A 21,124-nucleotide genomic window follows, 5' to 3' on the forward strand; every position below is an offset into this window, starting at 1 on the left:
GCCAAGTCGAACGCTCGCGTGTCGAAAAATCGTTGATTCGTCTACGGCGGGGGAGGGGAGGGACTCTTGAAGGATCCCGTCGCGGCAGCTGCAGCGATAACGCCAAACAGTTTTGCACTGGAGGGAAAAATTGACGTAGCGCGCGCCTCTCTCACTCTCGCGCGAGAAAGGCAATATTCATAAATCACGGTTATGCGCTCGGAATAAGCAGCCTGCCTGTTTTTTCTCTCTCTCCCTCTCTCTCTCTCTCTCTCTCTCTCTCTCTCTCTCTCTCTCTCGCTCGCTCACTGCCGCGGCGCTCGCGAGTAGCATGAAGAAAAGTGCCTATTTACGCAGTGAAAGAAACGACGATACATCACATCCACTACAGGAAATTCAACGTTTTCGCGCTTTATTAATGCGATACGATTGGATGGATTTTCGCTCTCTGTCGATACGCGCACTACATTCGATGCTCGCGCGTATCTCGGCAGGCTTGCCTTTTATCGGCCACTCGTATCGCGGGAAGTGATCAGGAAAAAAAGCATGAATTCGAAAGCGCGGGCGCGAGAACGCAAGGCAAGGTTGAAAAAGACAAGAGAGAAGTAGTGAAGAGGCAGCTTTGGTCAGCCGAGAGAGCGAAGGAAGGGGTTGCGCTCGCTGTCTCTCCCTCTCTCTTCTCTTTCTCCTTTCTCGCGGGCATCTGAGATTCTATTAAGATCTCCGTAAGCCTTGTTACGGCGAAGGAGCCATCGCCGGCCGCAGATCTCGCAATAAAACAGCCGCCCGCAGACACGAATACCTCGCAAAGCGCGCCAGGACACGGCGCGTACAGCTCTATGCGCCTGCGGGATACGGCGCACAGGTACGCTTCTTCTTTCTCCAATTTCTTTTGTTTAGTCGTGCACCCTTCCTCTGCTCATTGATTTTTGCGTGACAGAGCGCGAAAACGGCCTAGGGCATATATATACAGTTTTTCGTCGACAAGACTAATCGGAGACGCCGCTAAAGGGTAGGATTTCCGCTACTAATCACGAGACGACAGACAAGCTTTTCTCCTCTCCCTCTCTCGACGAGGGAATAGAAACCAAATACCTCTCTAGTCTCGGATTAACTTGCCTCTATAGCTGCGCGGGTGAGAGTGTTACAAATTAAATGGGATTTTTCATTCATTGCCAATCAACGAAAAAGAGAGCGATACTCTTCAATCAGACGAGATATAAATCACGCGGTCGAGTTCTGGCGGCGTAAACAACGGAATGGAAAACTTCGGGAAATAGGAGCAGAGAGTACGAACGAAATAAAAAGAAAAAAAAGTAAAAAGCAGCTGAAAGCCTTTGAAAATGCGAGCTTCGGAGGCTATAAACGCGCCGTGGCCGAATCAATCAAAACGTTAATTGAAAGAGCTGCTGAGAGACAATGGTTTGGGCGAGGAGCAAAGCCAAATCTTTGTCTTTTTTTTTCGATAGCTTTGATTATTTTGAATCCGTAGCTTTTGATAAGTCGGCAAACCTTTATGATAAATTTGTCCTGGTTTCGCGCAGAAAGAAAACTAATAGAAGGCTAAACTGCCTCGCAGTCCCGATAATTTCACGAGAAATAAAGGAGTTCATAGTGGGAACGGAAAAGCTCGAGGATAAAGCGGAAATAAGAGACAAAGAGCGAAACAGGCGGAAGAGGGCGAGAGAGAACGCGCTCGCTCGCCGGAATGCAGCACTCGGCGGAAAAGCGTAGATAAGTGAAAGAGATCGCCGGCAAGAGCGGACTTTGATAACCGTCTGATAATGTACCGCGGCTTCTTTCTCTCTCGCACTTTCCGACGTGGTTTTCCAACTTAAAAGGCTGCTGCCGCATTAAAACTTCTGATAAACTTTCATCAAGACACCTGCATTCTTTTTCTCTTTCGTTGCGTCTCTGGCCATTCGTCCGATGGTATTTCTAATTTAAAAATTTGATAGTGTTACTGCAAGCTCACTTGGTGTTTACAATTTTTAGATTCCACCGGCGAGTCACTGACAGCCGTCAATTATCTTCCAATGGTCTTTTCCGCTAAGTGAGCTTTGCGGATAAGACAGATTAATTCAAAGGTCCGCAGAAATAACACGACGCTGCCACCTGGCGGATCGGCTATGGACCCTCGAAGTCTGGAGTATCTGCAGAAGATGCCGAGAGCTCCGAGCTCGAATCTCTCGCGTGTTGTCGACGTTTCTAAGATCACGAGAACGTCGTGACGTGATTGGACTGACACGCGACAAGGAAGCTCGGAACATTGAAAACCATTCGTACGAAAAGTAACGCACGGCGTTGGATAATCCGCAGTGTCGTAGAAAAATGTGACGGTGCAGCAGCGGCAAGGGTCTCTCAAATGGGTCTCGGTGCAAAGAGAAAAGTAGCCGAATCTGCATAGTTCAGCGTAGACACTAATTATCAGCGGGAGGGCATGGTCGAAATTTGAAATTCAAACTCATGCCGCGCAGGCTGCACGCAGCCTGTGATCTAAGCTCTCGATCTCTCTGGCTCATCCCAAATCAACGTTGGCGGCGGTGTCGTGGCAATTAGCGTGACTTTAAACGCGTGCGCGCGCGCGTCTGCCAACGAAATAACGCGATTTCTCGAGGGGTGTTGGTAACGAACTAGGCATTCATTAGAGCGTTCCCCTCGGCGCGCGTTGCTCGGTTTCAATTCGACTCTCCTTCACCTACACTCTCCTTCGCGCGACTAACAAACAAAAGAAAGCCAAAAAAACCGAGAGATAGCGAGAGAATAGCTACCGCAGAGCGCGAAAGGCAGCGCGAATAATTAAATGCGAATCAACAATCAGGGTGGCAACAGTTGCGCCAAGCCAACTAATTATTCTCGTATGCGCAGGCGGCTCAACGAAAAATCATCATTAGCCAGCGGTTCTATTATTTGCTCATTTGCGTCGAGACGTCTCTTCCTTTCTCTCTCATTTTTTTGTCCTGGCGTACGCCTCTCGACTCGCGAATACTCATCGCGTTCATCGCGCGTATTACTTTTTGAAAGCGCGTACAATCCGAGGCTTTAGAAAACAAGTGGCCAGCTTAAGAATGGAATCGGGTGTAATGCGATGTGCTTATTGCGCAACGTTTGCCAAAATGAAAGCAGCGTTAAAACTGGCAGAATTGTCGCTGCAATTGCGGATATCGCCGCGAAAAGCCGCACTTGTTCAGCTTTATGCCGCTCGTTGTCCATCGCGTAAGTAAAACAAATGCGACGCAACGATCATTTGCATACACTTCGAACGTGGAATAATTATCAATCGCAAATACCATTATCTGCGAATGCACGAGCACGTAACACCAAACTAATCGAAAGAAAAAAAGAAAAAAGCAAATAATTCACGTCACTCGTTTATATCTCGAGCGAAATAAAGGAAAAAGGCTGTCTTAAAAATCACACGCAGTGTGAGCACATTCCATTCACCGAAACCAAACGATAACACATGTACGACGAAAGCACGCACAGAGGAGTGAGAGAGAGAGAGGAGAGAGCGGAATGCAAAACGCAGAAAGAATTGTTGAAAGCACGCACGAACAAAATCCCAAAGGCAAAAGCAAAAGGGAGAGAGAGAGAGAGAGAGAGAGAGAGAGAGAGAGAGAGTCGAAGCCGGCGTTGGAAAAAAGGGAGGTTACGTGCGCGAGCTCATATACTTCCGTTTTTAGCCGTGGCTAATTAGCCGCACCAATTTGTTGGGCAAAATAAACGTCCCCTCGCTTTTACATATATCCAGGAGAGCGGTGAGGCTGAGGGAGGAGGACATTCTATAGGCAGTACCTATCTTAGCCCCTCTCGAACTTCAAACGAAATAATTAAGCCATTCTCTTTAGATCCGCGGCTAACGAGCAGCGCGGAAACTAGTGCCAATTATCGAAATCCCGACGACGACGATGACGAGAGCTTCCTCTTCTCTTTTTACGTTCGAGAGCTTTTCTCTCGCTCGCTCTGTCTCTTTCGTTTATTATATTGCCATTCCGCGCGACGCTAAACTGTCGGAAAATAAAAAGTGCAAATTGAAAAACAACAGTCACTTAAGGAATCGACACGCGACACTGGAAAAATGCCGCAGTAAGAGAGTGCAAGTTCAACGCTACGAGAATTGCTGGAGCACTGCCAGATAGTTTGAAAAGGAGCGACTTTTCTCTCTCTCTCTCTCTCTCTCTCTCTCTCTCTGGTCGTGCTAAAAGGGAGAAAAAAAGCGCGCGCCGACAGCCACGTGACTCTCTTCTCTCGCCGCGTGCTACTGCCGCTGCTGCCGCAAAAATCTTTTTTCTCACGCTATCGCTTCGTTTAGCTCCAGGCGCGACTGATCTTTTTGTCTGTTTTTTTTTTTTTTTTTCAAGGTGTAGCTCTGCTGATCGAGTAATTCTATTAAATTAAACTGTCTCCAATGGCTTCGGGACATTGTTGTCTGTGTTTGTGAAAAATGCCGTTCGCTCCCTTTATTCGTTCGAATCTCCCATGTGGAGTTCGACCGCGAGAAGCGCAGCACACGGAAAGGGAGCGAAAAATCGAAGATTAATCATAATCGCGTTAGCCAAGTGCCGCGGGCGAGGGATTACGCGGTGTCCGGGCGGGTCTAAAGTGAAAAGAGAGACACGGAGCACTTGTAAGCGATCCCGCTCTCTCATCAGCGACATCGGAAGCCGTGCGATAGTCTGGTCGCACGGTAATTGATACGAGCCGCGCGACTTGTGTGTCCTGTCGGCGCGCGAGCCAAGACTTATCGAGAAGGCAAGCTCCTACCTGGCGACAATGAGGATGACGAGGCGGAGCTCCGGGTCGACTTGACGTTGGGAGCAATTTTGATCCGGATGAGATCACTCGGTATAAGGTCGCACACCGTATCGCGCGATCAGTAGCGTCGGGAGTAAGCTGAAGAAGCGCACGCTTCGGCGGCCGGTCGTAAACTGTCGCGTGCGCGGGCCATACCCCACGTCGGTGGCGCGCGCGCAACTTGTCGCCCCCTGACGCGCCTTTCCGCCTTGCGCTCGGCGTCCCCACCGCCGCCCGGTCGACCCCCACCCGGGCGCCCGCGCGAGGGGGCGAATCGAGTTTCCCCTGCTCGCGGCTTCGGCTGCTTTCAGTCACGATGCGGGATTCTCTCTCCCGCTCTTTCATGCCGCGCTGAATGGGGTGGCGATTGTTGCGGTCGTTGTTGCCGATGCGTACGGGCTCTCTTTGTGATTCTCTCTCTCTCTCTCTCTCTCTCTCTCGACTTTTAATGAGTTACGCGCTCCTTTTTTATTTTGACGGGGTGCTCGCGCTACTTTTCAAGATCGTAATTGGCTGCTGTTGCGATCCGGCGCGCCTCGTTTGCTGATAATTCACGGGCGACGTCGACGCGCATTCGAGACCAAACATTGTTATCCGATGACGACTGCACGGCAGCCAGTGACGGCGAACGGCGGAGAGCGTAATTACGGGCGAGGCAGTCGAGCGTAGTCCTGGGCAGATCGCATTTATTTTAGATGAGTAATAGTCGCGGCGCGCGCGCGCTCGCGCACGTATACCTTCGGGCAGCGGTACATGGTAGCCGCAGGCCCGAAGGCTGGAACAGATGTTACGTAATCCCCGAGGGTCATTAAACGGGCTGGCGATACGCGCGCGTGCGCGACACATTCGATTGTACGCATCTGGACGAGGGATCCGGGCTGTGTGCGCGTGCATGCGCGCGGCGCAATCTACGGAGGATCGGCCGCCGTCGGAAAAACGAAATCGCAATTAACGGGGCGCGTCGATATGTACGCGCGCGAGGAGAGGCGAGAGCGAGCGCGCAAGAATCCCAATTAAGCGGGCGCCGCTCTTAATCGCGAAAGAAGCCAGGCCTTCCCCTGCCGCCCCCTGCGCTGCCCCCACCGCCGCGTGCGTCGGCCGAGCCCCACCAGGCCGCGCTCATCCCCACTCGTCGGAGCGTCGACGAGCCAAGGCCACACCTACCATTACAAAAATTACGCTCGCTCGCGCTCTCAGAGAGAGAGAGAGAGAGAGAGAGAGACTGAGAGCTGATTTAGTGGGAGAACCGCGATCGCGGGCGGTGGGAGGCTAAGTAATGAAAGGGTTGCCCACCCCCCACCTGCCCTGTCGAGCGCGCTCGCGCCACGCGGATGCGCGCGCACGCACACGGCAATCACGGAATCATTCGCCAGATTAAATTAGAAAGGACACTAGCGCTACTGCTCTTGGCTCCTTCTTCGTCTCGTACGGGTTGTATCATCGCCCCCCCCCCCCTCTCGAGCTGTTTCTCTCTTCTCTTCGTCCTTCGACGAGGCGCTGTCGCATTGTCGAATGCGCGTGTCTGGATTTATACGGACGGGCATCTCCAAAAGAATCGACTGCGAGCTCGACTATCGTCAATCGAACCTTTTCCGGAAATTAGAACTAGCGCCAAATGCATCGATTGCCGCGCGATCGATTATAATGACCTCCGAGAAAGTTTTTTCCAGATGAAAAATAGTTGGAAATGTAGCCGATGGCAACGCGATCCGAAATAATTAGCCGTGGCGGAGCGCGCGCGTAGCCTTCGCTCGTGAATTAATCAGAGCAGAAGACGAATGAGTTAGTTGGAAGAGGAGCAGCAGCAGCAGCAGCAGCAGCAGCAGCAGCGGCAGCAGTAGCAGAGGAACAAATAAATAATAAAGAAATTTTCGATTAACGAAATTAGTCCGTGAGCCGGCGTTATCTCTCAACACCTGGGCGTCCTCACTCCGTATATAACAGACGCGGCGGCAAGGCAGCGCGCACGATTCCGTGCACGTAGAGCCGAGTTCGCGGCCGCGAAATGGATTAGTCGCACGTAGTGTGCTCTTTCTTTTAATTATCGCGTGATTTACGGACTGGCCTGATTAAATGGAGAGGGAGAGAGAGAGAGAGAGAGAGAGAGCAAAAAGCTCGCGTCATTTCGGAAAAGACACAGCGGAATGAAAGAGCGCTGATTGGAAGAGGAGTCTTAATGGGATTGTGCCTGGGCAGACGGCACGATGCAAAAGAAAAGCTATCCAACCTATTCCCCCCACCCCCGCCCGATTGATTCCTCCTCTGTACCGCTTGCGTAACTGCCTCCGAGGCAGAACTTTCAGTTTGTTTGCTCAGCCTGTGCTTGCGCGTGTTTTCGAGTTTGTAATTAAGCGTAATTTTATTCATTAGATTTCACCCCATTGCCAATAAGGTTTGATTGCCAAGTTAGTATTGCTGAGGGCCTCTCGGTCGATTGCTCGACTCTAATCATTCTTTAATGACTAGATGATCGAGAAAATCTAAAGTGACAGCATGAAAAAAAAAAAAGAAGTAAACAGCTGAAGGAAGCGAAATAAAAGGTCGTAGGCAGCAAGATCGAAAGTAAAAAGACGCCGGCAAGGAGAGAGAACGAGAGGAGGCATAGAATGGATCCGGGAAGGAAGAGGAGAAAGGTGGCGGAAGGGAGAAGGACGATGGTGGAGTACTAATCACTTCTGGGGACTTTAATGGAGGTTTTCTGTACGCCGTCTACTTTGTCCTCTACTTATTCTACTCCCGCTCGAGCTCTCGCTCTCTCGCGCTCGCGCACATCACCGCGCCGCTGAAAGTGGAGTGCCTCGAAGAAAAGGCGGACGAAAAGTATCATTACTCGCATTAAGCGAGAAAAAAAGCCGCAGTCATCCCCCCCCCCCCTCTCTCTCTCTCTTTCTCCGTGTCACTCGCGCGCTTTTTTTTCCTTTCCTCTTTTTCGTCGCTGTCTTCTCCCTACTTTACTTTGAGATGGAAGCGTTATTGTTTGCGAGTGAGTGATCTCGTACACCGCGCTCTCGCGAGCTGACGTACCGCTTGTGCATAACGCAAAAGTAGCCTCTCTCGCTAAATGCCTCTGATTGCTAGAGAAACACGCGACGGCGTGACGCTCTTTGCTCGCGTCGATGCATTCGCTTCGATTTTCCCGCAATGAACAAAAGACGGGAGCGACCCTACGAAAACGCGGACGGCAATCAAAGGAGAGCACGAGCCACGTACACGTCGCGAGAGAGGCACGCGCATTATTTATATTCACGAGCGCGCGCGCTTGCACACATGTCAAACTAATAAAACAACAAAAAGATCACGGGAGAAGAGGGCGGGGGGGCTGGCAGAGAAGCATAGCAATTCCGAAAATGCCCGAGTGGATCCCAGACGCATCAGACGCCGAGTGTACACACACATGGAAAGCCGAAAAACTTTTCACTACCCTCTCTCCTTCGCTCGGCCACAGCAATTCCGCTAAGAGCCCCGTTCTCTCTCAGCCGCACAATGGAATTAAGAGAGCCGATATAGCCGAAGGAGAGAGAGAGAGAGAGAAAAAGACTAATTCCACGAGAGTGAAATGTATTACGCGAAAATTTGATGGGCAAGTTTGCCGCTCGGACAATTCCCGATATTGATATCCGTTCTCTCTCTCCCCCAGCCTCCCGTCACGTACACTCGCGAATTTCCCAGTCTGCTTTCTCTCTCCCTATTTCATTTCTTCTTTCCGCCAGGGCCGCCGAGAAGTGAAGGAGCGCTCCGAGATTTATTATGCATGGGGCCTGATGTATCGGACATCAGACGCCAACCGCCACCTCCCACGAGAGGAACGACGACTACGATATTTGTCTGTCTGTGAGTGCTCTCTCTCTCTCTCTCTCTCTCTCTCTTTTTCCTCAGTCTCTGACGACTAGCAGGCTTAGATATCTTGTGCGCGAGAATCTAACGCAGCTGTGACTTCCAATCGACGGCTCGGATTTTAAAAGCTTTATACCACGAAAAAATGATTACATTTTCCCCTTTATTAACTGCACTTCCAGGAGGATGCTGATTCATCCCAATCGACAATGATACGAAGCAATTACGAGATTCATCTCTAACCAGCGCTGACCTGATGAATCATAAACATCCGCCAGACTAATCTCCGACTTTGAATCACTCGAAATCCCCGTAGCCGCGGAAAAAGTACAGCAGAGCCCAGTTAAAATGCGAAATTCCAGCGGTACATATCCCCGTGGCAATAACGAAAGAAGAAAAGAGGCGAGGAAAAAAACGCAATCGAAGCACATCTCTGGCACACGTGATTCTTCCTACACAGGGGATAGCCAAACCAGTCTCTCTCTCTCTCTCTCTCTCTCTCTGTAACCTCCTCCAATTTCATCACGGTCGCTCGCGTCACCTCTCTCTCCTCCGCCCTTCCTGCTCGTCTCTCGATCCCGTATTATCCGAGGCGTGCGCGCTCTCTGGCTCTTACACTCCGCACGTCCATCGCGCCGACTTATTACTTTTCGCGCGCGGGCGCCGATTGATGGAAGGGGCGAGCGCGCGGAGCTTTATTGTTTCTCTCTCTCTCTCCCTCTCTTTATCTTTTTTCCTCTTTTCATTTGACTCCTGGCGATCGGAAATTTCGTTGTTGGCGTCGAAAGAGAGCACCATTATTGCGATCTCGTTGGACGGAGCTGATGCGCTGTCGCGGAGTAAAAAAAAAATATAATAAAGAAAAGTTTTTGAAAACTGGAAAAAGCGAAGGGGACGAAGGATGAGAGCCCGATAAAATGGGATTCGGTCGTCTTAACGTATGTGCGCGCGCGCACATACACACTCACATACACAACGTGGGAGAAGAAAAGAGCCGAATAACCGATATGGCGCTCTCTCCGTCGTGGCACAGATACTAAGAGCTTTTTCAAGCAGACAGAGTGAGCGAGAGAGAGAGAGAGAGAGAGAGAAGCCCGAGGGCTCCATTAGCCGCGTCGACTTCTGTCTCTCCCAAGTCCATTACAACGATAAACCATCGACTACATACGTACTCGCCCGTGTAGATTTGTACTTTGGTCATCAATAAATATCATCAGTATAGATCCGCATGATGCATGCGCTGCTCTCTCGAGAGAATGCGAAAAAAAATACGGAAGTCGATGCTTTTATCGAGCGGTGCGCGTCCAATGGCAACTTTTCGGTAAGCCGTTAATAATCGGAGCCGGGCAAGCGAGTTCTTCCGCGTTCGCGTTTGAGACGCATCGCGCCAGTCGGTTAATTGAGCGTACGCGACTCATTAGTGGGCGCGCACGTACGGGGATCGTTACGAGAGAGGCAGCCACCCTCTCTCTCTCTCTCTCTCTCTCTCTCTCTCTCTCTTTGCTCGAGGGAGAACGAGATTTGGCAGCTCGGTCGTTTACAGTTGAAAGGCGCGGAAAGTCCAGCGCGCAGCCTCTCTCGTACACTGACTCGGCGGAAAAAAAAAAGAGAGCGCGCGCAGCGAGCTTCCACCCTCGTCAGTGGCAAGCTCCTCGGTGGCAACGAACGAGAAGCTTTTATCCCGTGTGGTCACTGGCCTCGCTCGCGCTCCTTGCCCCGTGCATCAAATTCCTTCACCGCTCGCCCTCGCGTCGTACTCCACGATTAATTTTTGCTGGCGCGCTAGGATCGATCTCCATCGAGCACACGACCGCCTTCCGGGATACCCCCCGAGAGCGGCACAAAAGGACCTCTGCATCCCGTCGCTACGCGCGCAACTTTTCCCATCGAGTCATCGGTTCTTAGGCGCGATTGACGAAATCGTCCGCGACGGAAATAAATAAGCCCAGCCGGCGATAGCTCGCTCGCTCATTTCCGGCCGTTGTCTCCAGCTTTTCCGCCTTGCGAGACTCGTTTGCCGAGTGCGCTTTCTCATCGTCCGGGCGCTCGAATTAAAAAGTTAGAGCCAGTTTTTTCAGCTTTAATTTTCCGAGCATGACGGCTGACCTATTCTCCGATCAATAAAGAAAAAAAAAATAGTTCCTGTTGCCCTCGTGCCGGAAGGTCATTTTCCAGTTGGAACTTGCAGATTGACGAATCCAGTAGAAACTTTTAATTACGGAAACGAGGGAAAAAGGCAAACGGACGCGCGTAAGCCTCGATACAGGCAGGCCAGCTGCGTGTTTGTCCCTAGCTACGTTTTTGAAAAATGCAATAATAAGTCTTTCAGAGAGCGGTAATAAATAAATTGCTGAGATCCGCTCTCGTGGCTCGAGGTGGAGAGAGAGAGAGAGAGAGAGAGAGAGCGAGGGAGGAAGGGAGGGACGACGATAATATGAAGAAGTTGGCAGGCATGTAGGGTGGATGGATATTGCTTAGCCGGGCTGGAGGAGGAGAGCGAGAGAGAGAAAGCCCACTTTCCTATATTATTGTCCCCGACCCCTTTCATTCGCGGACTATACGCCAAGCCAACGGATATGAGCTCCGACAACATTCCATCTATCTCTTACCGACTGACGTTCTACGAAACTGAGTGTACTATTGAGCCACGACGGCCCTTTTAATGATCGATTTGTTACACCATCTCCGGCTTGTTCGTTCACGAACCAAGAGAAGCGTAGCCCGGTTTTTTTTTTTCTTTTTCGCCCCCAGAAGAAAGCCTCGTTTCTTTTATTTTCGAAATTTATTGCACCGATCGAGTGTCTGGCGCTCAAGCTGACTCGATTCGAATCTGCTGCTGGCGGCACGACACTTTTGTTATCCCCGAGAAAGAGCGACGACATCGACGAAATGGAGTTGGCAATAATTGGCCTATTGACGTTAATAAAACTCGCGACACCGGGGCGATACGGAGCGGCAGAGGTAGACGAGGGGACGAAAAGAAGGATCGAGGGCTTTAATGGACATTGACGAGTGCCACTCGGAAAATGCGGTATCTATATGAAATTCTTGCGATCGGCGGGACTATTGAATTGGCCCCGGCGAGGCATTAATCTTCGTCGGCCTCTCTCTCTCTCTCTCTCTGGCTCGCGGAGACGCTTGAAAATTTTGATTTGGATCGATTTCAGACAGCGACGAACAGGCCAAAGGATGCGCCGAAGCGACCGTGACTTTTCGAATTTGTTGGCGCGCTCGTTGACGTAAAAGAAGAGCAATAATAATGCAAAGTGCGCGTTTACAAGCCCACTCTCCCTCTGGTCTGTCCTTCGGGCATATCGCGCACGAGGCACGAAATAATACTGTCGGCTAACTTTCGCGCGAGTACACAAAAGAGCGCGCGCGCGACCGAGCTACTATATGGCGCGGCCGAGCGGAGGGATATCGAAAGCGTTTATTAAAAATAGTTAGAAGCAAAGCCTCGTAAGCGCGCTGGAGGAAAGAAAAATTCCAATAACACACGAAAGCGAGCGAGAGAAGACGCGAGCAATAAATGGAGGCGTGCAGCTAGCAACGAGAGCGAGACGATATTTCACCGGGGAGAGCAGCGAGTGTATCTCGGGCGGCGGTCTGCAAGCGCGCGCGAACTTTAATAATATTCGTTCCATCAGGTATCCGTGCTCTCTCTCTCTCTCTCTCTCTCTCTCTCTCGCTCTCTCTCTCTTTCTCTCTGAGGGGGCTCATATTAAGTCGCTTGCAAGCGAGCGCCAGCGAGAATGAGACGTGTAATAAAGTGAGTTTTTAATTTCCCCAGAATCGACAAAGCGAGCGTAGCCCCTGTCGGCCAGTATTACTAGATAAATCACCCGACGCGTATTTACGCTGTTTTAATAAACGCGCCAGCCTCCGCCTCGTTAATAAACGTTTCTTGCGCCTTTTTTTTTTTTTTTTTTTTTGGCGCGGCGTCGAATAATTAACAATCTCGATTTCGAAAAAGGAATTTTCGTGGGTGTGAGAGAGCTGCTGGGACCGAAGACTCCCTGGGGGGACCCACGACGACGACGATCGATGGCCTTCAACATGTGTGTTATTACAGCTAAATGGCCTGTATTTCTGTGTTGATTTTCCAATGAGGACTGATGTTGTTGGAAGAACAGAGAGGATATTTTTTTTCAAATGAAGGATCACTGGCACGAGAAAAGCTGAACTGGGCAAACTATTCTTCGTTTTCCGTTTTTTTTTTTTCATCATCGACGTCGTGTAAAAGTCGTAAAAATAAGCATATCTTAATTGACGGCCAGTTAAAGATCCCCCGAACGTCCCTACGCACGACACCCTTCGTAAAAACTGAAGGAGCCGCACTCTCTCTAATGTAATAGACACCCTTGCAGGCGATTAATGTCGGAAAGCCAAACGATAGTCCGAAAATAGCCATTACGGAGAGAGCGAAAGATTCCTTAGGCAAAGAAACGATTTTGACGTGCCCGTTCGGATGGATTAGCGGTTTTAATGCGGCTCTTCCGGTCGACCCTCCAGTCAAGAAAGAGACAGAGAGAAAGAGAGAGCGATGCTCGCATGCGGCTCTACACAACACATCTGGCACGTATCTTCTGGCGTTCTTATCTTACCCCGATACGCATTGAGGCTGCTTTTCTTTCGCTTTGTTCTTATCGTGCATGATGCTTTCGAGTTCCGAGTACGCGTGCCGCCTAGATTAGGTAGGATCTGTGCTCTATCTTTATTATTTCTGTGTAAATGTCGGGAAAATAGCGCGAGAGAGATAAGTTGATTTGGAAAGATCGACTGGACGAATGGATTGTCGCATTAGAAGCATTCTGTCGAGTCGATGGGAAAGCCATGTAGAAACACCTTCGTGGAAAGTAAATGTCGAAAATTACAATCCGAAGGAGAATAGATCGCGCGTAAGAACCGCGAGTGAGACGCCTGCAACGAAGCAGCCGAAAAAGCTCGGTGTCCATTAGCACCAATCACGAGCATCCCCCCCTCAGTGTCGTCGTGCTGCGGGTGTCTTCGAGGAGTGCTGATTAGGCGACAGCGGTGGGTAAAGATATTTCGAGCGTGGGAATCTCCGTACGGCCTGCTGCTACTCTTCTATTCATTTCCACTCTCGACGTGACTGTTTGTATACTGGATCTCTTTGCTCGTGCGTTCGTTTCCAAGTTACTTGGAAAATTTGAAAACAGTGGAGAATCGTCGTCGTCACGGTATAATTCAAGTGGAAATTGAAAAAAGGAAAAAAGAAGTTAGATGAGAGAGAGAGAGAGAGAGAGAGAGAGAGAGAGAGAGAGAGAGGAAAGTGGTAGATGACCCTTGATAAATAAGCAATGGGGCATTAGCTTGAAAAGCCGGGCTAATATATCCGGGCAGGCAGCAGCAGTGGCTGTTACTCGCTCTCTCTCTCTCTCTCTCTCTCTCTCTCTCTCTGTACATGCCGCGCGTCTGAGTAGGTGCCCGCATGTTGCATAAGTAAGGGCCGGGCTCAATTATCCTCTGGACTCGCTACGTCCATGAGGCTCTACATATACTCGGCTTTGCTTGTATATGCGCCCCTTTCGAAAATTCCACCTTTCTTCCTCCACTAGCTGCTACTGCTATGTGCGTACATAAGAGAACTTTCTATTATTACCACTATATTTTATTGGCCCTTTCTTGCTCTCTTTAATCCCTGTCGTACGAGGTAAGCGGGCACCGTGTTGGATCGCTCGCGTTCGCTTTGAAATTCCAGAGGCGTGATAAAAACAAACCAAAAAAAAGCAGGAAAACATGAAATTTGCGATTAGAAGATCGAACTCGTTGGGAGCCGCCGAAAAGAGGCACTCGCGTCACTTTGGATAAGTGGAACGAATTCCTTGGAGTGTGACGGCAGCTCGTAACGGAAAGGTTGATAAGCCGCGACAATGGTCGCGAAAGAGAAGGAAATAACTAAGAACGCGTGCGCAGCTCCTCTCATTCGCCATTCAACGCGTCGCTCCGACAGCTCGACAATCGCTCATTAACACATTTTTCGTCCGCTCGCTAAGCGCCGGCACAAGACACACACACACACACGCACATTTTTTTTCCTTTTTCTTCGCTTTTCCTATTTCGCGCGTTCGCCTCATCAGACTCATACACGGAGGAGCGAGCGAGCGAGAGCTCCGTTGATGATTGCAGTCGTATCAATCGCCGCGAAAAAACGTAAGTTTCGCGCGCGAGCGCGGGGTCAGAATGCGTGGTGATTGCCGGAGGGCCGCATAATTGCGGCCTTTGTGGTGCAATCAACGCCGACTGCCTCGTCCCCCCCCCCCCTCCAACCCATCCTTCTCGCGCGCTTTTAATTTGTTGCCTGAATGCGCGGGTAATTTTCAATGGTTTTTTTGCTCTCGAGCGTGTGTGCGCGATGATGTTTCCACCTCCCCCAGTCCGCCCCCTTCCTTTTTTTTCTCCCGCTCTCGCGTTTCCGAATATCGGATTAAGGTCAGCCGTCTGCCGTGAGTTCGTTAGTCGAGGGGGCCCAGCTTGATTTGCTCTCTCGCGCTCCCTTGGCGATTGAAGAAAGTTGCGCGCGGACGATCGTTAAGGAGCCGACGATTCATTATCGTACTCTTCCAATTGCTTGTCAGAAATAATTTAGTTTGATGAGCTATCATCGGTCCGTCCACGCGGCCTCGATTGTTCGTCGAAGGCTGTAATTGAGTTTCAGTTGGGCTCCTTCGGAGGAGCGCTGCCCCGACTGCGATTCTTTTCGGGCCGGCAATTATCGCCTCGCCGGCAAATCGAGCGCGAGGCGCTCCGCGTCGCGCTTATTAGTAACGATGACGCGCGATCTGCGCCGTCTCGGCGCGTCGCGATTTCGGCCGCTGTGCGCCGGCTTTGATTGAACGGGCCGCGCGCGCGCTAAATTGAATTTTTCGCCCGAGTTATATGTACACGATACGACGTGGCGTGTAATTACCGGCCGCGCTCTCGTCGGACCCGATGAATAATTCAATTATGCCGGTAGAAATGATAATTGTATTATATCATTAATTGAGTTTATCGATTTGCTCTTGGCCGCCGCGCGTCAGCTTTCCAGGCTTTTAATCTCCCCGCGCTCGTGTAAATACATTATAATTACTGCTTGCCTTGTAGAACCGCCTTGTTTTCAATTTCATTTAGTGACTACTTTTTGTACATAGTTGTATGATATATCGACCAATGTTTTAACGAAAAGCCAAGTTTCTCGCAGGACCATCTACGGTCTACACTGTTCAACGTGTCGCCCGCGCTCCTCGCAAGCGATATTTCGCCGATGTACAATCGCACTTCTATTCGAGCGCGTCGCAATTGAAGCAACAATTTTTCACGACAAAAGTCAACGAATCTTCTCAGAGGTAAAGTTCAACACGAATCCAAACGAGGCTAATGCGCGCACAAACGGTGAGTTGTCAAAGAACAAGTTCAAACTCGTACGGCGGATGGGGGGGGGGGGGGCAGAAGGGACCGCGGCGTCTAGATCGTCAAAAACCCGCATCGGCAAGGACGAGACACACGCTCACGGCCGAAAAAAAGGAAGCGAGCGAGAGAGAACAGGCAATTAATTGCGCTTGTCGTTGCGCTGATTAGTAGCGAAAGCCCTTTTGGTTTCTCTCTCGCGCGCAATCAGCAGCTGCTGCACACACGCGCGCGCGGATTATTACGCGCCGGTATCTCTCTGTAAAAGACAAACAAGGATGTTTTGACACGATATATATACGCGCGCGCGCACACACACACACACGCGCGCGCACACACATCCAAAGCCTAATTGTCTGGCTGGTCGGTGGACTTCCGGTTCGTTAAACGTCGCTGAGCGCTCGGCGGCTGCCTGATGATGCAATCAAGGCAAGCATGATTTTCATCGGCTTTCTCACTCTCGTTAGCCGCACCTTCTGTTTTTCTTTGGCGCCCCCTCGCCGATTTTACGTATTCTCCGCGTGCTCTCCGCGCCGTCGCCCCCTACCACCACCCTACTCCGCTCTCTCAAGTTTTCTAGGACGAAATCAACCCTCCGCCGATGCAAATATCCCTCCCGAGAAAAAAATTTGGCGGATTATCCGTTTGTACGATCAATTTAACAAAAGTTCAATTAGACGTCCATTGGTTTGCCGGAGGTTAAATAAGAAAATGCTAATTTCCGAAACGACCTTATTAACTCGGTGCTCGAGAAGTAAAAGAAAAAGGAACACGCTGTACAGCGACCCTGAAATTCTCCAAATGGAGTATGCTCTAATTAGCTCGCTTCAAATTTTTCACCGTACCGGCGCGCTCCGAGGGGTAAAAAATAGCAGCGCCACTACTGGAATAATACATCTTCGTGGTATAAACTGCGCATCAGCGTTAAAAGCTGTCATTTGCTGTAATCCGGAATTATGGAGATTCGCGCGGCGCGCACGACTGTCGAGTCGTTCGCTCTCTCTCCCTCTCTCTCTCTCTCTCTCTCTCTCTCTCTCTCTCTCTCTCTCTCTCTCTCTCTCTCTCTCTCTCTCTCTCTCTCTCTCTCTCTCTCTCTGATTGCGCGACGTTACAGCAGCAGAGAAAAATCCTTTTCTTTCCAGATTTTTTGTTCATGCGGCGGTAGTTTCTGGTGATTGATTCGAGCGATTAGCAAGTTTTTACGGTATCTCGTTTACAGTTACGTAATTCCAAGTAATTTTTCGTTTTTTGATGACCAACAGAATTGGCTTGCTAAAGCGACGACCCATGAAATTAGAAGCATATTAAATTGATACTAATGTATATATAAAATTATTAATACCGGTTGTCCTTCAATCACAGGTATATTTCTCTTGAATAAGGAAATTACTATCATATCGTAATTTTGCTCTACCATCTAGTGGACATAAAAGTAGTAATTACTTGACCATGTCAGGAAAGATATTCCACTATGAAATGGAAGATTGGTAAAATTTCATTCGTCTTCTAAACATATTCAATTAGCGAATTGTCAATAAAAAGTAACGTTCCGTAAAAATAGCTAACGATGTTGGCTTTAAAATTGATACGTCCATTATGACACATGAGAAAATAAAACAAGAATGATTTGAATGAGACATCAGGATGAAATGAACGATGAATGAAAGCGATATGATACATGGAGTAGCGAGAGAGCGAGACGATGAATGGAAACAGTACTCAATGAGCCGCTCAATAAACCACGTAACTCTCTTGGTCACGCTCCTCGAGCAAATACCGCCAACGCTCGGCTTCAAGACCTTATCCCAGACGGTAGCACATTAAAGGAAGAGAGAGAGAGAGAGAGAGAGAGAGAGAGAGAGAGAGGAGAGAGAGAAGAGAGAGAGAGAGAGAGAGAGAGAAACGATGTAATTGGACGATGGAATCTCCGTTAAAGTACCCGTGCCGCGACAAAAGACTTGACTCCGAGTTCCTGTTTTTCCCTCGGCTGCCCCATTGTATTAACGCGCATAAATATTAATGATAAGACCTGCGCCGCCCAAGGCTGGTGAGCGCGCGTACGTCAGTCTCGCCTTTTCCAGCAGGCGAGTAAAGCACATATATCGATAATTACGACCTCGAGCCGAAGATTAGCGTGGAAAAAAAATTGTAGCCCATAAGCCGAGCGATTGCCTTAATTAACGTGTATTTGCTCGGACGTTAACGAGCGAAATCCAAATATTAATCGTGCTGAGGCGAAAAGAGAGCGAGAGAAAAAGAGAGAAAGAAGGAAAAGAGAAATCCAATTTCCCCTTTGGTCCTGCACGCTAACCCTTCTTCTCTTGCGTTCGCGGAGCAAACATTTAATCCGCTGCCGTTGGGCAACTCTGACGAGTTATAATAAGCTGTTCATTAAAGAAGCTTTTCTATATACTCGACTGCCAGCTGCGTTGCTATGATTATAGACGCTTGTTATATGGTCGCTGTCTATTCTTTTTTTTTTACTACGCGCCGACAAGTGTAAACCAAGTCAGCATTCGGGTAAGTGTAACAATATTTTACGAGATAATATTTTAGTTCGCACGAAAGTGCAGCATTTCATTTTTTTTTTTTTTTTTTTTCAAAAGCGTTTTGCCATGCCAAACCCCACGCCATGACTCTCGAAAATTCCAAAAATGACACACTCACGAAAGTCAATCCATTAACGAACGTAATTTTTCGATGAAACAGCCACACTCCTCGATATCACGCACGAGTCGTTTTAATTCCCGACCAAACAGAGAAAACCACGAGCGTGAAGCCAATCCGCGACAACGACTTATCATCGACCCAACCCGACTCACAGGCATTAGGGTATTAGATTTCAAGCACTCAGCCATGCGTGTCATTACATAAAAAAACACAAAAGAAAAGGAGTGGAACTGTGATTTGTTTTCACGTTCGTGTATTACAAAGGTAAAATATACGAGTTTTAGTTAGAAGGGAATCGCGCCGCGGTCTAGAGAAACAGCTGACAGGACGGTCATAAAAACAGAAAAGAAAAAAAGCAGTGAAAAATCACGTAGCGCGGCCAATATCCCGTAATTGCGCGTAGCGGGCGAAGTATTACCAATTCGCGGCCGATTATCTTATCGTGGAGCGTTTTGCAGACGAGATGTTCTTTTCCCCAAGGTGGTATTTCAAAGACGAGCATCGAAGCCGAGCCGCGCGCTCGCACTCTCTCCCGACAAGGGCCATCCGGCATAAGGCGCGCGGCTTTATAGCGCAAGCACATCCACACAACGCGAGCGCTTAGGCCGCACGCGCGCGCACGTCGGGACTGACGGCAGAGCAAACAGCGCGCGGCGGCGGCGGTGGCGGCGGCGGAAGTGAAACCGAATCCGCGGAAAATCATAACATCGCGCTTTAGCCTCGTAAACAGCAACGATCCGACCCACATGTTCGCGCGACGTCGACGCGCGTTCGCTTTTGTTGCCGCCGATAAAGTCTCGCGCGCCGCGCGAAAGAGGCGCGCGCTCGCCTCGAGACGGTTATTGTCGCGCCCGTTGCCCGAGATTTTTGAATCCGCGCAATCCTGCCGCTTGGATATTGTCGCGCGACAGGCGTAAAATGCCCGTTCTCTCTGCATATTTCGGGCGTGCGCGCCGAGCGAACGTAATGCGATTCGGAGGGCAACGTCGTAGCTCCGCTCATTTCGATTCGAATTCGCGTAATTGCGTCGCGCCGTACTCATTGTCGCGGATCGCGGTTGGAGGAGTTAAGAGGACAAGTCGAATGAGTTACTTAACAAATGTACGCGATATCATTCGAATATAATATCTGCAGAATGGTTAATTATCGTCGCGGTCGTACGGCTCGGCGGCCCCTCATCGCGATATAATGTGCGCCTGTTACAAAAGCCAATTCGATAACTGCCTTTCCACCTATTCACGCTGTACCGGCGTACGCGCGTAATATTTTATTCGCCGCGGATAGATATCGGCCTGTTCTATATGCTCGCGCGCGCACTTCTATCCCGGTAATTGCGACCGGCTAATATCCGGTTGGCGCCTTTTGCGCGCAGGCGAGCGAGCGATAATTTCTGCAGACGCGCAACGTTGAAAACAAGGCAAAAGGAAAGATCCATTTACCGAAATAGTATATACAATAGCTCGGGCACAAATGAAAAAAGCTTGCCCCACCCCGGCCTCTGCGCGCTCGACACTTAACGCGCGCGTTGCATTCTATCGGCAATATTGCGCCTGGTAATTTTACTAATGGGCCGCCTCTGTTTTCTATCTCTCTCGAGCAGCGTCGGAGTGTACGCAGCTGCCTGCCCGCGTGCCTGCCTGCCTGACTGCCTGCCTGCGCGACTTTCAATGTTAATTGGCAATCGAGGCCGCGCGCGCTAAGTGATACCGGGAACGGGGCGCTCGATTAAAAACTGATCTTTTTTTTTTCTTTTTTTTTCTTTTTACGAGCGTCATCTCGCGCGACCAGTCGCCGTCGGAGCCGCGCGTACTATAATGAATCAATGACGAACGAGGGCTCATTGACAGTGCGCGCGCGAAGAGCTAACGGAGAGAGAGAGAGAGGGAGAGAGAGAACAACGGCCATTGGCAGAATATAAAAAGAACGTCGCTCGGCCGGAGCTCATTATGTTCCGATCGATTTATTGCAGCTTTAGCGAGAGGAAGCCAAAACGCTAATGGCGCGAATGCTTTAAAGTGTTATGTGAAATTGACCAGATGGCCTCTTCACTCGCCAACATCCCTTAATGAGCGCCACGCCACGCTACGGGGCTTTCAGTTTTGATGACGCATTACGCGCACTCATTAATTTCTACTTTCATCTCTCTCTTTCTCTCTCGCTTCTTTTTCTTCCGCCCCGCTGAAAAACTTGGCGAGCTTTAATACTTCTTTTTTATCTTCAATTTTTGTTGCAATTATTTTTAATGACATGCCTAGCCGCCAGCAAGTTCTGCCGCAACATTGAACGTCATCAATAAAAGAGAGAGAGAGAGAGAGAGAGAGAGAGAGAGAGAGAGAGATAGAGCGGGTGGGGGAGGGGGGAAGTGCACTCCAGCACGAGGAATCATCTAATATACTCGAGTCTCCGACGTCAAAGAGAGTAGCTGTATAGGCAGGAT

At 49.8% G+C, this 21,124-nt stretch overlaps 1 protein-coding gene across 2 annotated transcripts in view; it reads right to left on the reverse strand.

The window, feature by feature from the left end:
- Positions 1 to 21,124, reverse strand: part of LOC131673434 (LIM/homeobox protein Lhx9-like) — a 71,872-nt gene that overhangs the window by 9,058 nt on the left and 41,690 nt on the right. The window contains exon 1 of one of the 2 annotated variants that reach the window (XM_058951438.1): positions 4,744 to 4,897. The exons of the other annotated variant lie outside the window; for it this stretch is intronic. The gene's annotated coding sequence lies outside the window, so the exon portion shown is untranslated. Of the gene's footprint in view, positions 1 to 4,743; positions 4,898 to 21,124 lie in introns of those variants that run through there. 2 annotated transcript variants of the gene reach the window in all.

Source organism: Phymastichus coffea, unplaced genomic scaffold (genome assembly GCF_024137745.1).
Source record: "Phymastichus coffea isolate CEN01 unplaced genomic scaffold, Cenicafe_Pcof_1.1 PCOF00177, whole genome shotgun sequence".
NCBI classification, from domain to species: Eukaryota; Metazoa; Arthropoda; class Insecta; order Hymenoptera; family Eulophidae; genus Phymastichus; species Phymastichus coffea.